This window comes from Lissotriton helveticus, chromosome 9 (genome assembly GCF_964261635.1).
Source record: "Lissotriton helveticus chromosome 9, aLisHel1.1, whole genome shotgun sequence".
In the NCBI taxonomy this organism is placed as follows: Eukaryota; Metazoa; Chordata; class Amphibia; order Caudata; family Salamandridae; genus Lissotriton; species Lissotriton helveticus.
In genome coordinates this window covers 350,341,845-350,356,157 of record NC_136070.1, presented here as the reverse complement: position 1 = coordinate 350,356,157, position 14,313 = coordinate 350,341,845, and the positions used below count along the sequence as shown (strand labels likewise).

Here is a 14,313-nt window from a genome sequence, read left to right as displayed (position 1 = left end):
GCGGCGTCAAGTGCACACTTGATGGCTGCGTTGGAGATCAGTTTCCCTTCCTCTATAAGCAGTTTGGTGCCCTCTTGAAACTTTGGAGGCAGGTGTTGTACAATCTGCTCTAGGGTGTCGTAATGCGCCCTATCGTAACGTGCTAAGAGTGCTTGTGTATTTGCAATACGCCAAAAGTTGGCAGCTTGTGCCGCCACTCTTTTGCCCCCTGCCTCTAGCACTTTGGACTCCTTGTCTGGGGGAGGAGCTTCACCCGTCGTCTGGGAGTTGGCCCGTTTTCTGGCATTTGCGACCACAAGAGAGTCTAGTGGCAACTGTCCCCGAATGTATGCAGGGTCTGCAGGTGCTGGTCTGTACTTTTTCTCTATACGTGGATTGACCACTCTCGCTCTGGTAGGTTCTTTAAAGATGTCAGCTGCATGCTTGAGGACTCCCTTGAGCATAGGCAGCGTTTTCAAGTTCTTTCAGAGACTGAAAAAGTATCAAAGAGAAAGTCCTCTTCCACTGGGTCAGCATGAATGTCCACATCATGATTACCAGCTGCCCTCTCAATGAGTGCATGAAAACCTGCAGAATCCTCTGTTGGGGATGCACGTGCACTGAAAGCCTGTGGGTCTTGCCCCACACTTTGGGTGCCTTGGTCACCAATGTCATCATATGCATCTGGATGTGCATCTGGTTCATTGATGGGGAAGGTGTATTGGTCATCTTCATCATATCCCTCACCCTCAGAGTGTTCTGGTGAGGGAGTAGGGCTTCTTCTTGGATGAGGCTGGATAGGTTCTATGAGGCTAGAAGCGTCCTGAGGAACCCTCTTCTTCTTTAGAGGGATGACATAGGAGTCCAGAGGCTCCGAAGTGATCCTCCTTTTGTATAGGGTTAATTTGCCAGTGTTGGCGTCGATGAAGTGCTCAGAATCGTCCTCTGATTCGAGTTCTCGACCTGAAGGTACCCCTGCCGTAGAAGAATCCGACTTCTTTGGCGTCGATTTCGTAGAAAAGGCCTTCGGAGCCTCTTTCGGCGGCAGAAGGAAGAGAAGCTTACTCTTAGGCTTTGCCGGAGTGTCTTTCGGCGTCTGAGGCGACGGCAACGGAGCCGACGTAGCAGCGGCCTTGTCTCTGATTCTCTGTAGCGAAGCGGCGATGGGGGACACTTCACTTACAGTGGCCTTTGGCGCTGACGAGGATGCCTTGACCTTCCCCTCGGATCCGACGTCATGGTGGCCTTTCTGAGTCTTGGACGCCGATGCAGTTGCCGCCGACCCAGAGTCCTTGGATCGATGCGCAGATGTGCCAGCCGTCGATCCGTGTGCTTGTGTCGCCTCCGACTCCACTACGCGACCGACGAACGGAGTCCCAGTCGGAACCGGAGCCGTGCCGCTGGCCTTGGCGTGCTTAGACGGTGTCGCAGCGGTTGATCCGTGCCGACCACCCTTCTTAGAGGATCCCTCCTCTGGCGCCGATTTTGACCCTGTGGAATCGACCGACTTCTTCGACTTCTGTGGACCGGAGGTCGACGGAGCCGATGCGGCGGCGGGTGCAGTAGTTTTCGGTTGGCCGGCCGCCATTTTAGGGACGCTCGAGTCCATAAGTTTCGGTTTCGTTTTCGGGTCGGCCATTTTAGGTGTAGTCGATACCGTAAGTTTCGGTTTCGATCCGGCCTGCCCAGCAAGTATGTCCACGGCCGGGCCTGAAGGCGGGGCCGTGGCTTGCGGTACGGGGTCTTGGGTAAGGCCAACTGGCGATCCCGTGACCCGATCGTGATCTTCGAAACCTTCGGGGCATAGCTCGTCCCCTGAGCTATCTGCCGCGGCCCCATAAATCTCTTCGACGTCCCCTACCTCGTCGACGTATTCAAGGCCTTGATCGACGACTCCGTCGTCGTCTACCGGATCCGCCTCGACCTCCGTTTCGGGTGGGGATATTTGGAGATGATGACCCTGTTCATCTTCTTCTTGGTCGCCGAAGATGTTTTCTGGATCCGGGGCCGCTTGTCTGGCCTCCAGGCGCACCGCGCGCCGAAGCTTGAGAGTCTTTTTCGACCTGAATTGAGCGCAAGCCTTACACTTGCCGTCGTCATGGTCCGGTGAAAGGCATTTGTTACAGACCGGGTGCAGGTCTATATGTGGGTACTTGGACCCACAGAGCGGACAGTACTTAAACGGACTCCGCTCCATGCTGGAAAGTCGTGGTCGTGTCGCGATGAGAAGGCCTCGATGTCCGAAGAGTGAAAAAACTCCGCTGAATCCGACTCCAAGAGTCGGAAGAACTCGAGACCGTGCGCAAACAATACCGACGCTATAAATACAAGGCCTTTTGGCCTTAAAAAGTTAGTTTTACTCGGTTCCGACAGAGAGAAGTCGAGACCGCATCCGAACCCAATGGCGGAAAAAAACAATCTGGGGATGGAGCCGATGCCCATGCGCACTGTAGTCCAGGGGAGGAGCCACCTATCTCAGGATACTTCGAAGACTCTTCCAGGACAACAATGTGCGATCATCCGGACCCAACACTAGGCGGCGATCTAATGCTAAGATATGCTAAGATATGAATTTAGCAGCCCACATGCCTCGAACAGGGGAGGTTTGGATAACCAAGCCAGTAGTTCGCTCACCCTCAGGGAAGATGTAATTGCCACGAGTAAGGCGGTTTTAATTGTGAGCAGACGGAGGGGACAATTGTGAAGAGGCTCGAAAGGAGCACACATCAAGAATGCGAGAACCAAATTAAAGTTCCGCTGAAGTATAGTAAAAGGAGAAATGAGGAACATATGTACAAGGCCCTTCAGAAATCTGTTTACAATAGGAGACTTAAATAAAGAGGGTTAGTCAGGCAGCCCCAACAAGACAGACAGAGCAGAAAGATAACCCTTCAGAGTACACAAAGTACAGCCCTGCTGGTCAAGGGTAAGAATAAAAAGCAAAATATGAGAAAAGAAGGCAGAAAGTGGATAAATTGACTTTTCTGTACAATATGATACAATCGTACATATAGTGCATTATCTTCAGTTTCTCTCCGATTGTACTGCGCATACAATAGAAGTGGTGTAGTGTTCACAATCTGTGTGTCCTAGCAATATATTTGTGGCATTTAGATGACCTAAGCTGCTACTGCCCAGCTGTGTGTGAGAGCTCTAAAAGAAGCCAGACTAGTGCACATATCAAAAGGGAGCTGTGATGGCAGACATGAGGGGGAAGTTTGGTGAGAATGTTGCAGGTGTCAACTTACCTTTGAGATATCCTGACCCTCTTCCGATGTCACCTCCCAAGGTCAGGGGAGCATCTTGCTGGCGTGTAGTGAAGAGGAACTGGGTACCCAAGCCCATCAGCACCATGATGTTCGTTTCAATCTCCTGGTGATGCAGTGGCAAACTCCATGGCCATAAATGAAGGCTAAAGCTGTTACTCTTTAAAGATTGATGACCCGGTCCTTTTAATTTGATAAATGTAAGAGCAAGCTGAGACTGTTGCACATCTTTATAAAGAATCAGTTTACATTACACTCTAGTGGGGTGGCTCACTCAATTCAGGGAAAGTTATTTCATTTGCATACCGCTTGCAAGTTCTTCCAGTGTTCCTTTTTTTCTTTTGGTTTAACTTTTTTTATTGAAAATAAACTTTCGGCATATACAGGCCTTAATAGTATATACTGTATCATTGAAAGGAAAAAGATATGCAATTGTATAGACAACAATACAATCAATCAGTCATTACAGTGTCGTAAGTTTCGTTGTGACAGTTCAAGTTCCACAGTTGGTGAAGTGCAGAGTTCTCCCCGATAGGCATTCCAGGCCCCCACTTTTGAACCCATTTTTTAGGACATCCTCTGGTTTTATAAACTTCCTTTTCGGTGACCATACATTTGTCCATTTCCGCCACCCAGCCAATCGCCAACGGCTTGTCGGAACTCCCCATTTCAAAGCAATGGCTCTCTTAACCAGGGTGTACCTCAGGGTGGTGAACTGCTGTTCAATGTCTGGGAGATCAGTTGCTTCCCAAACGTTCAGGATTCCCAGTGGGGGTGTCAGCACAAGCGATTTTCCCAGTGCATCCTGCATCTTGTTTTTGGCCCGTTCCCAGATGTGGCGTATGTAGGGGCAATCCCATAATATGTGATAAAATGTGGCAATTTGGTGGCAGCCGTGAAGGCAGAGCGCATCCTGTCGTGTCCCCAACTTAGCTAGAGTCACCCCGGCAAAATATGTCCTGTGTAGGACCTTAAGTTGAACCAATCTGAAGAGTTGGTGAATCACGACTTCCCTAGGGGACATCAGAGCCGCCTGCCAGTCCTCGTCTTCAAGCGGTCCTAAATCTGATTGCCATCTGTTCTTGAGAGTGAGAAAGGGATCTGGGAGGTTATTACACAATTTACGGTAAGTGAGGGAAATGACTTTAGTAGGAAGGAGCTCAGAGAGGAGTCGGTCTTCCAGAGGGGACGAGTCCTGGAAAGTAGTCAGGTCTGTTAGTGCTGTGCTAAGGGCATGACGGATTTGTAGGTACCTGAAAATCTCTTTGGGTGCCAGTTCATGTTTCACTTGTAGTTCTTAGAATGTGATTAATTTCCCTTTATGTAAAAGTTCCCCAACCGTGGAGATCCCGATCGTATCCCATCTGTCGAATCCTACCTGATAACACAATAATCCCAGTTGTTGAGAGGACAATAGAGGAGTGGACTTCGTCAGCTTTCCCTGCCATCCCAATCTTTTATTAGCCAACCTGCCAGACTGAGACCGTGTGAGCCATTGGACCAAGAAATCTCCCCTTGCGGGGTTTAGCATATAAGGCTCCTAAATACCCCTCCCGGCCAGTCTGATACCTTTCAAGGTGGTATGCTGGATTCAACGGGGGACTGTACAGCCAGTGGTTTGTTGCCACTAATTGTGAAGCACAGTAATAAAGATGCAAATCTGGGAGTGCAATGCCCCCATCGTACCAGCTCTTCGTCAATTTACCTAGGGCAATACGAGGCGTCCCTCATTCCCACAACAGAGTCCGAACCTCCGCCTCCACATTAACAAAATAGGAGTCCGGGTTGGGATATGGGCAGATATGGAGTGAGTAAAAGAACCATGGTAGCGCTAACATTTTAAACACGGCTGCACGCCCCAATAACGACAGTGGCAATGATCTCCAGAGTCTGACTTCTCGCCTGAATCTCTGCAGAGGGGCGGCCAGATTCTTGTTATGAAAGGTTTTGGGGTCTGGGGTGATGAAGATTTCTAAGTACATGAAGCCATCCCTAGTTACTTCTACGTTACACCCTTTAGGTAGTCGAGGCTTAGGGCCATGGAGAATGTAGAGTATGGATTTTGCCCAATTAATGGCATAGCCAGAATATTTCCCAAAATTAGTAAAAATATAGAGTATAGTGTGGATCGAGGCGTATGGTGAAGCCAAATAAATGAGGATGTCGTCTGCGTATAATGATATTCTGTCCTCTATGTCGTCATCCCATTTTAACCCACGAAGTCTCGTCTTACCCATGCGGCTAACGGTTCTAGCACAAGCGCGAAAAGCAAGGGGGATAGAAGGCAGCCCTGTCTAGTTCCTCGGAGCAACTGGAATTCCCTCGAGGTATGGTCATTCACCTGCACCCGCTGGTCAGTATACAACAAACGGACCCAGGCTATAAATTTGGGGCAAAAACAAAAGCGTGCGAGTACTTAGAAAAGGTATGGCCATTCTATTGAATCAAATGCCATCGAGGCATCCAGGGACATTATCACTGTGTCCTCCTCCAAGGAGGGTGGTCTCGCGAGCACATTATTCACCATGCGAATATTCAGTGCCTTGTTCCGACCGGGTACGAAACCAAATTGATCTGCGTGGACCAGGGAGGGCAACACAGCGTTCAAGCTGGAGGCCAACAGTTTCGCCAGGATCTTGGCTTCTGAGTTTATGGGCGAAATAGGTCTATACGACCCGCAGCAATCTGCCGCCTTCCTGGGTTTTCGTATGACCACTATAGAGGCTAGTCTTTGGTCTGGTGGCAATATGCCCTTCTCCAGGCTCCCTGAGTACATAAGATGGGAGGTGGGGGGCCACCTTCATCGCCACGGATTTGAGAAACTATCGGGATACCATTAGGCCCCATCGCTTTTCCTGAGTGAACGCTATAAATGGCTTTACAGAGTTCCTCATTTGTAGTATCCGCTTTTAGATCAGCCTTTTCGATTTCCAACAGGGAAGGCAGGTTACTCTCCATCAATATTTGTCTGGAGTCTTCCGATGTGTAGGTGGTAGAGGGAGTATATACGCCCTCCAATTGACTCACAAAAGCATCTGCAATGTCCTGTGGGTCAGATATTCTCACACCTTCATCAGTGGATAGTTCTGGCACCCATCTGTGTTCCTGCTCTCTCCGCTCCAGCCAGGCCAGCATCTTGCCCGCCCATTCCCCCATCTCATTCACTCTGTGACATGTGGACAGTAGGCGTGCTCTTGCTTTCTCTTGCAGTAGGGCTTTATACTCAAGACGCTTGATCGTCAGGTCAATGTTCCTTTTTTTGACGAGTAGAGGAACGTGAACTATACTAAGTGCACTTCGGTAACGCAGAGACAATATATTGCTGCAGATTCCTTACTTTTGAATTTTCCAGGCATCAAACTGGACCGGGAAACCTTTGCCTGAGAAGTACCCCTGTGCGCCGTCTGGTGGCTCAATTCGGCTCCACATGGTGTCGTCCACATTGTTGGCGCCAGATGTAACGCTGAGGAAACCTAGATAGTGGCAGCTAGGCATGTGGACGTCAGTTACTTTTCATGACTTTCCACGCCAGAAGCGCAGAGCCATGAAGTGAACTGACTAATGAGTGTTTAAACTAGGGGCTTGAAAAGGGAGCAACCCTAGTCTAAATATGTCTGCAGAGTGGGGAAGCATGGGTGGGTCTGTAAGGAATATGCAGCTAGATTATGGTCTCTACCAGGTAATGCTTAACTGAAGGTAAGTAACTTGTTAATCTGATAGAGACTGCTAGCTGCAAATTCCTTACCTCAGAATAGATTCCCAAGGGATACCATCCAGGCAGTGGGCTTCGGACAGATTGACTAAACCGAGCAGAAATATAGCCCTTGAGAGTGCCCAGAGCAGAGTCCTGCTGAGCAAGGGGAAGAATAACAAGCATTTACAATGCAACGGTTTTGCCTTTGGAAAAGTTAGAGCTATTAGCATTGTAAATGACAAATTTTTTATTTATGTGTTAGTTTTGAAAACCGATAAATAAATGGCATAACTTAATCTCTCGCAAATGGCACACACATACCCACAGAGAGCCCCCCCACACAGAGCCCCCCACACACAGGGCCCCCAACACACACACCCACACAGAGCCCCCCACACACACACCCACACAGCGCCCCCACACACCCACACAGCGCCCCCACACACAGCCTCCCCTCACACCCACACAGAGCTCCCCCACACACCCACACAGAGCTCCCCCACACAGAGCCCCCCACACACCCACACCGAGCCCCCCACACACAGCCCCCCCACACACCCTCACAGAGCCCCCCACACCCACACACGCTCACAGAGCCCCCCACACACCCTCACAGAGCCCCCCCACACACCCTCAGAGCCCCCCCACACACCCTCACAGAGCCCCCCACACACCCTCACAGAGCCCCCCACACACCCTCACAGAGCCCCCCACACACCCTCACAGAGCCCCCCACACACCCTCACAGAGCCCCCCACACACCCTCACAGAGCCCCCCACACACCCTCACAGAGCCCCCCACACACCCTCACAGAGCCCCCCACACACCCTCACAGAGCCCCCCACACACCCTCACAGAGCCCCCCACACACCCTCACAGAGCCCCACACACACCCTCACAGAGCCCCACACACCCACACAGAGCCCCCCACACACCCACACAGAGCCTCCCACACCCCCACACAGAGCCCCCCACACAGAGCCCCCCCACACAGAGCCCCCCCACACACCCACAGAGCCCCCCCCACGCACCCACACAGAGCCCCCCCACGCACCCACACAGAGCCCCCCCACGCACCCACACAGAACCCCCCCACACACTGCGAGCCCCCCACACACCCACACACCCACCCACACAGAGCCCCCCACACACTGCGAGCCCCCCTGTGCAAGTTATACACTGTTGTTAGAGATGAAACGCATAGGTAACCAACAGGTGTAAAAAGGACTTCAAAGGTGACAGACTGGGGAGAGAGATGATGATGTAGGAGTGAGAGAGAGAGAGGGATTGTGCAGATAAAAGAGGAGTGTGAAAAGGGTTGTACACAGCAAGAAGTCTGAGAGGGAGTGTGTAGATAATGGGTAGGTTTGGGTGGGAGAAGCTCGTTGTGTAACATCAGGTGTACAAGGCTCAGAAGTACCACGTCCCCTAGGACCTCGAACATCTGGTACAGGCCGGATGCCTCGTTCACTCTCCTGAGGATGGCAGTGGTGAGCTGGGTGATGGGGTACTGTGCCGCGGGCCAGGAGATCCCATGATAGCGGTGTAGGGTGATACAACATGTAGTGTGCAGGTGGAATGAAGAATCGCAAAGGATGAGGGTGGGGAAACAACACAGAGGGTGCGGGTGGAGGAAAGTAACATGGAGGTCGGGGTTAGGGGGAAGCAACAGGCGAAAGAACGTCATGGAGCGGGTGGGGAGGAGCACATGGATTAGAACGCAACTCTTGGGGGAGACGTACAGGAGGGCAGCATAACATGGACAGGCAGGGGAGCAGCGCGGCTCTGGCCAAAAGGAATGCCCCCTAGAGCCTCCCTGGGCTCTCAATACAACGATGTGGCCCTGGAGCCTCGGGGCTCCTAATTACAAATGCCCCCCGGAGCCCTCTTAGGGCTTTAACCAATAAGATTAAGCCTTGAGCCTCGCTGGGCTCTTTAACAAAGAATGCGGCCCGAGCCCCCCTGGGCTCAAAATGAGAAATGCGGTCGGGAGCCTCTCGGGACTCGAAATCAAATGGGGCTACTTGGGGGGAAATAAGAAACTGCTCTCGAGCCTCTGTGGGCTCGCAGAACTAAGCAGTGCCCCCAGAGCCCTCTACACATACTATGGGAGTGCCCTCTACTAACAGACTAAATCACAGAGGAGCCTCGGAGTCGCACAGCACACGCCCTGAGCAGAAAAGCAGATGCCCATAGAATGTGTGTAAACATTAATCACAACATACTGCGACGAAAAAGCACAAACCGATGCTGCGATTCCAGAACCTTTTCAAGGCGGGCTCTCTCTCTATTCTTGCCATCCATTTCCCAAGACGTTCAACACCCCTCCATCATCTTTTCATGCAGGCGTTTAATCTAGGGTCAGAGCTCGGGCATGACGACAGCACTCATCAATGCACCCCCTCCCCGCCTGTTCCCATTCCCGCCCACAACACATGCCTGGGATCCTTCGACCTGCCGCAAGAAGATCCCAGCAGCATTTCCTCTCCAAGGCCCGGACGCAACCCATGGGGGTCGGAGGATCAAGCCAGATTACGAGCAATGCGGTCCCTAGGTCAGAGGGCTGCTGTGGAGGTCCCGGCGCTCCACACTCCTCGGCTGCTCCTCTCCCGGCACCCTCCACTCTTGCCCACCAAAGAGCGGCAAACACAGGGACCGCCACCGGTGGCCAAAGGTCTAGCTACACCATTGGTCTTTCGACATTGTTCTGTCAAGGTTTTTGTAAAACGTTATAAATATATTAAACGTAAAGAATTGGCTAAAACAGGAATATTTTTTGGGACTAAAAAGCACCCGGAGTAGCGTGCTATTTGCTGAAAAAGCGCTTTGGCGCCTCGTCAGGCGTAGTAAGCACTATATAAATGCAATTACAACACAATATAATACATTGCCCTAGTAATCCCTGGGGAACTACTTTGTGTGCTAGTGTGCTCCTTGTGAATGAGCAAAAAGCTGTCAGTCACAGTGATGCTAATGACTGAGGAGGGTTTACACGGTGCCCCATGCTGCATTTGCAGGAAATACAAAGTTAATGACACAAGTACAGCCCAATGGATGAAGAGGAGTGGCTCAATACGCCTATAAGTATATACATAATTGTATAAAAAACAAAAGGTCTTGCCTAATGCCAGAGATGGTGAATTCCATCTTATTTCCTGTGACCTTCACCCTCTTAAATAACTCCTACCATCAAAAGAGCAAAGTGCAAGGGCCTTGAAACGTCAACAGAATTCCTGAAACGAATGTTTGGTTAGTATAGGTAGCTGAAATTAACGCGTTATTTCCCGCATTTATCAGAGCTATGTAAATCCGGTGAAGAAGGCTCTCGATGATGCATAGCACAAAAATAATTAACGGGCGTATTTGCAGATAGACTTACAGCAGCACTAAATTAGGTATTTAATATTTGAATGACCTTGAATGTCCTCTTCAGACTGCTGAAGGGTGGTGGCCCAGGCACTGGCAAACACTCCAAATATATTTCCGGTCCTTCTGCAGTGCAGATCAGAAGCAAGTTTTCTGTTGCCATGCATTTATTTTAAGAATAAACATGCTTGCCGCGAATGGGCCTGCCCTGCAGCACGTGTCTGGGCGCTCTGCTCTTGGCGCGCGCTCTTCTTCAGGCGCTGATACCAGGCAGCCAAGGCCTCGCTGGGAGAGCCATGGGCGCGCGCTCCTCGGCCGCCTGCCTGACGGATGAGGCGACAGAGCGGCTTTATTTACAGAATAATGTATTAAGAACAGGTAAACGCAAGGAAGCATTTCTGATACGGAGTTGTCGCCACATCATAAAGCATGACAGCACCCGTCGAGAACCTTAAAAAGAAATATTTCTAAGCCTCGCTGCTGCTCGAATCTTTCATTATACGCACAGCCTTAAAAAAGGCATACTTATTTTTCTGTCTGCAGCACAGGTGTTCGAGCAGTTGTCATTGTGCAGGGCTAGCCCACAAAGCATGCTAGGACGTGCATTTTGCTAGACAGATGTTTACTGTTAATAATAGCCATCTTTATGATGTGACCACGAGTGAGACTGTCTCTTTATCTAAGGAACTACCAGCACTGCTTTGCAAGATGTGAGGAGACACGGTGGCTCAGCGAGTTAGCCGTTTGCTGCAAGCATCTCCGATGGTCTGAATGCCACGATTTCAAAGCTTGACAAAGACACTGAAAGAATTAGAAAATGCTCAATATTATTATAGAATTGGCATTCGGGATCAAGCAGTATCTGGGCTAAAATGAAAACTCTATGAATTAAATTCAATTTGACGTATATATTGCTGTGGGGGTCCCGGCGCTCCACACTCCTCGGCTGCTCCTCTCCCGGCAGACACCGGCATATGTCCGCCCAGACAGCAGGAGACGCCGCCCGCCCAGCACCGAGGGGCAAGGGGAAAGTCCGGACCTGAGTCCGACGACCAGCTGAGAAGCGGACGAGGGAAATGAAACGTCCGTGTGTAGCGGTAGGGTCAGGCAGCTGCTTAATATTACCTTAATGTAGAACAGCAATGAACCTACAAGACAGCAGGGCCCCGAGCAGGAAGGCGGGTGCCGTCAATGCCGGCACAGATTCGGGGGCGTTCCCGAGAACAGGCTTTCGGCTGACGTACCCAAAAGCGAAAAATTCTCGGGAACGCCCCCGAATCTGGTCCGAGATTGACGGACAGAGCCCTCTCCCAATGGCTAGCCTCCATTTATGGAGCTAGCCAATGGGAGGAGGGGGCGGATACCCGACCCCACAGAGAAAAACATACGATTTTGCTAGCGCATGCGCACTTCGTACGCATTGGCTAGGCAAAACCTAAAAAGTAGAATATCAGAAAGAGAGGAAGGAAGAGGGTTGGACTTTTCTGTACAATATTTAACACATTTATCCCACAGCAGACATTTACCGTTTTGGAGGAGGGGCGCCTGGCAGAGCTACAAGAATGACTTGGGCCTGGTCAGTCTTGATCTTGAGAACTCTGCGCAGGAGTGGTATGGGCATAAAGGTGTACAAGAGGCCGGAGCTCCACTCGTGAGGAAGTGTTGCAGAGCAATAGCCGCTTTGGAAACTCGAATGCGCAGAACTGCTGACACTGTGTTCTCTTCAGAAGTGAAAAGATCTAACCATGGCTCTCCGCACTGCTGAAAGAGACCTTGCGTCACCTCTGAGTGGAGACACCATTCATGAGCCGCCAGGCATCGACAACTGAGTTTGTCCACCTTGGCATTCAGAGAACCTGCCAGGTATGGACCACCAGGGTTATGCCCTGTTCCAGCCATGTCCAGAGACACAGGGCCTCTTGACAAAGAGTCCTTGACCCCGGTCCGCCCGGTTGTTGCAGTACCACATGGCGGTGGTTTTCTCCGTGAACACTTGCACTAACTTCCCCTTGACTGAGGGAAAAAATGCCTTCAATACTAGTCGTATCGCCCAGAGCTCCAACATGGGGAGTCCGGTTTCTGCCAGTGACTAGAGTCCTCTGATCGCCACATCTCCCAGATGGACACATCTGTCCCTACGGTGAGAACTGGTTTGGGAAGGGAGAGGGGACTGCCTCTGACCCAAACTTGGTTCGACAGCCACCACTGCAGGTCTTTTGCTGTTCCCTCAGACATCTGGAGCACATTGAAGAGATTTCCCTGATGCTGTGTCCACTGGAACTTCAGGTTCAACTGCAGAGCATGCATATGCCATCTGGCATGATTTACCAACAGGATGCAGGAGGCCTCAAGGCCTCCTGCATCCTAAGTCATTCTCACCGAAAATCAGGATAGAGGCTGAAACATCGATATCATAATTTGAATATCCTGGACTCGCTGTTTGGGAGGATAAGCCCGAAACCAGTGTGTCCAGAACAGCTCAGATGAAAGTGAGCATATGAGAAGGAGTCCGGTGTCTCTTTGGCACATTTATAGAGAACATCCACAAATGCAGAAGGTCCGCCGTAGTTTGTAGGTAGGAGAAGACAGTCTGAGGCGAGGCTGCCTTTAACAGCCTGCCGTCGAGGTAGTTGAAGATTAAACCGCCCAACCTGCGCAGATGAGCTGCTACCACCGCCGTCACCATGGTGAACACCCGAGGGGCCCTGGTAAGGCCAAAGGGGAACACGGTGCACTGAAAGTGCTCTTGGCCTACCTTGTACCACAGGAAATGGAGAGAAGCCCTTTCAGAGTGACATGCGCCCACAGGCATTGGAAGTATAAAACTGTTGTTTTCCAGATGGTAGATCTACTGATATGAAACAATAGCAGTTAACTTCTGGGGAACTCACTCAATTCACAGAAATGTATGTAGTTAGTGCCTGGTGCACTGCCCTTGCTGTATGTGCCCAGGACTTTTCAAGAATATTGTGGCGCATTTCAGAGCACAACATGCACGACTGCATATGCCTGGCTTCCGGTCCAAGGCAGGAGGGTGATTGAATGCCACTCCAACGTAGGCATCTTCGTTGTGGTCTACTTTATCAAAACTGATCTGTTATGCATAGACCACCCGAAGCGCCGTAAAGTTTGTATGTGTGCACTCTCAATGCTCGCACAGTTAATGGCCAAATAGTGTGCATGTGTGTGCATGAGTGTGACAGAGCATGAGAGAATCTAAGATGATATATTATGTGTTAATCTGCAAAATGCTGCGGGCACAGCCAAAGCAAGAGTTAGACCCAATGACTGAATGGGGCTCACCTAAACAAACAGATGGCTTAAGAAGGTTGTCCCAAATTGCTTCCAGCTCTATGAGTATATCTGTTATCAGTAATCAATTGTATGAAGGTGGGAGTGTCGTGGTGACGTAAGACCTTACCAAAAAGCTAAAGCCGTCTGTAGCAAGATCAAAAAGGGAATTCAATGCCTTTACATTGCAATTTACGCCTGTAAGCACGCCTTTCTTATTATAACATGTATTTTTTACAAGTTGTGAGAAAATGTATTTAAATGAACCAGTGTACTTTCAGAGTTACAAAAATAACAAGCTCTAGTCTGACAGAGTGCTAAGAGCCTTTGACAAATTACAGACCACTGAGCAGATAAGTAGAGAAAGGCTTTAAATACTTAGTGCTCAACAATTAAGTATGCATTTCTAATTTCTGAAGGCACGTTAAAGAATAAGATCATCTCAACGTTAAAGAATAAGATCATCTCACAGATGTGGATAAGCATACGTAAGCAATACCTCCCAAGTTTGAGAAAATGCAGATGTAGTGCTACAGTTTTTTCCAGTTTGAACCTTTTCACTACTTTAAGACGAAAGTAAATTGACTCGGTCCGTTGAATCAAAAATTACACTGTTAAACTTGTGCTCTGACGGTAATGTTTGCTTAGTCCTTTTAAGTCACATTTCGCAGGAAAGGTTTTCAATTAACGCGAATAGATATCTTCACTATTAAGAT

At 50.0% G+C, this 14,313-nt stretch overlaps 1 protein-coding gene across 1 annotated transcript in view; it reads right to left on the bottom strand.

The window, feature by feature from the left end:
* Positions 1-14,313, bottom strand: part of BTBD7 (BTB domain containing 7) — a 464,036-nt gene that overhangs the window by 250,806 nt on the left and 198,917 nt on the right. The window lies entirely within an intron of this gene.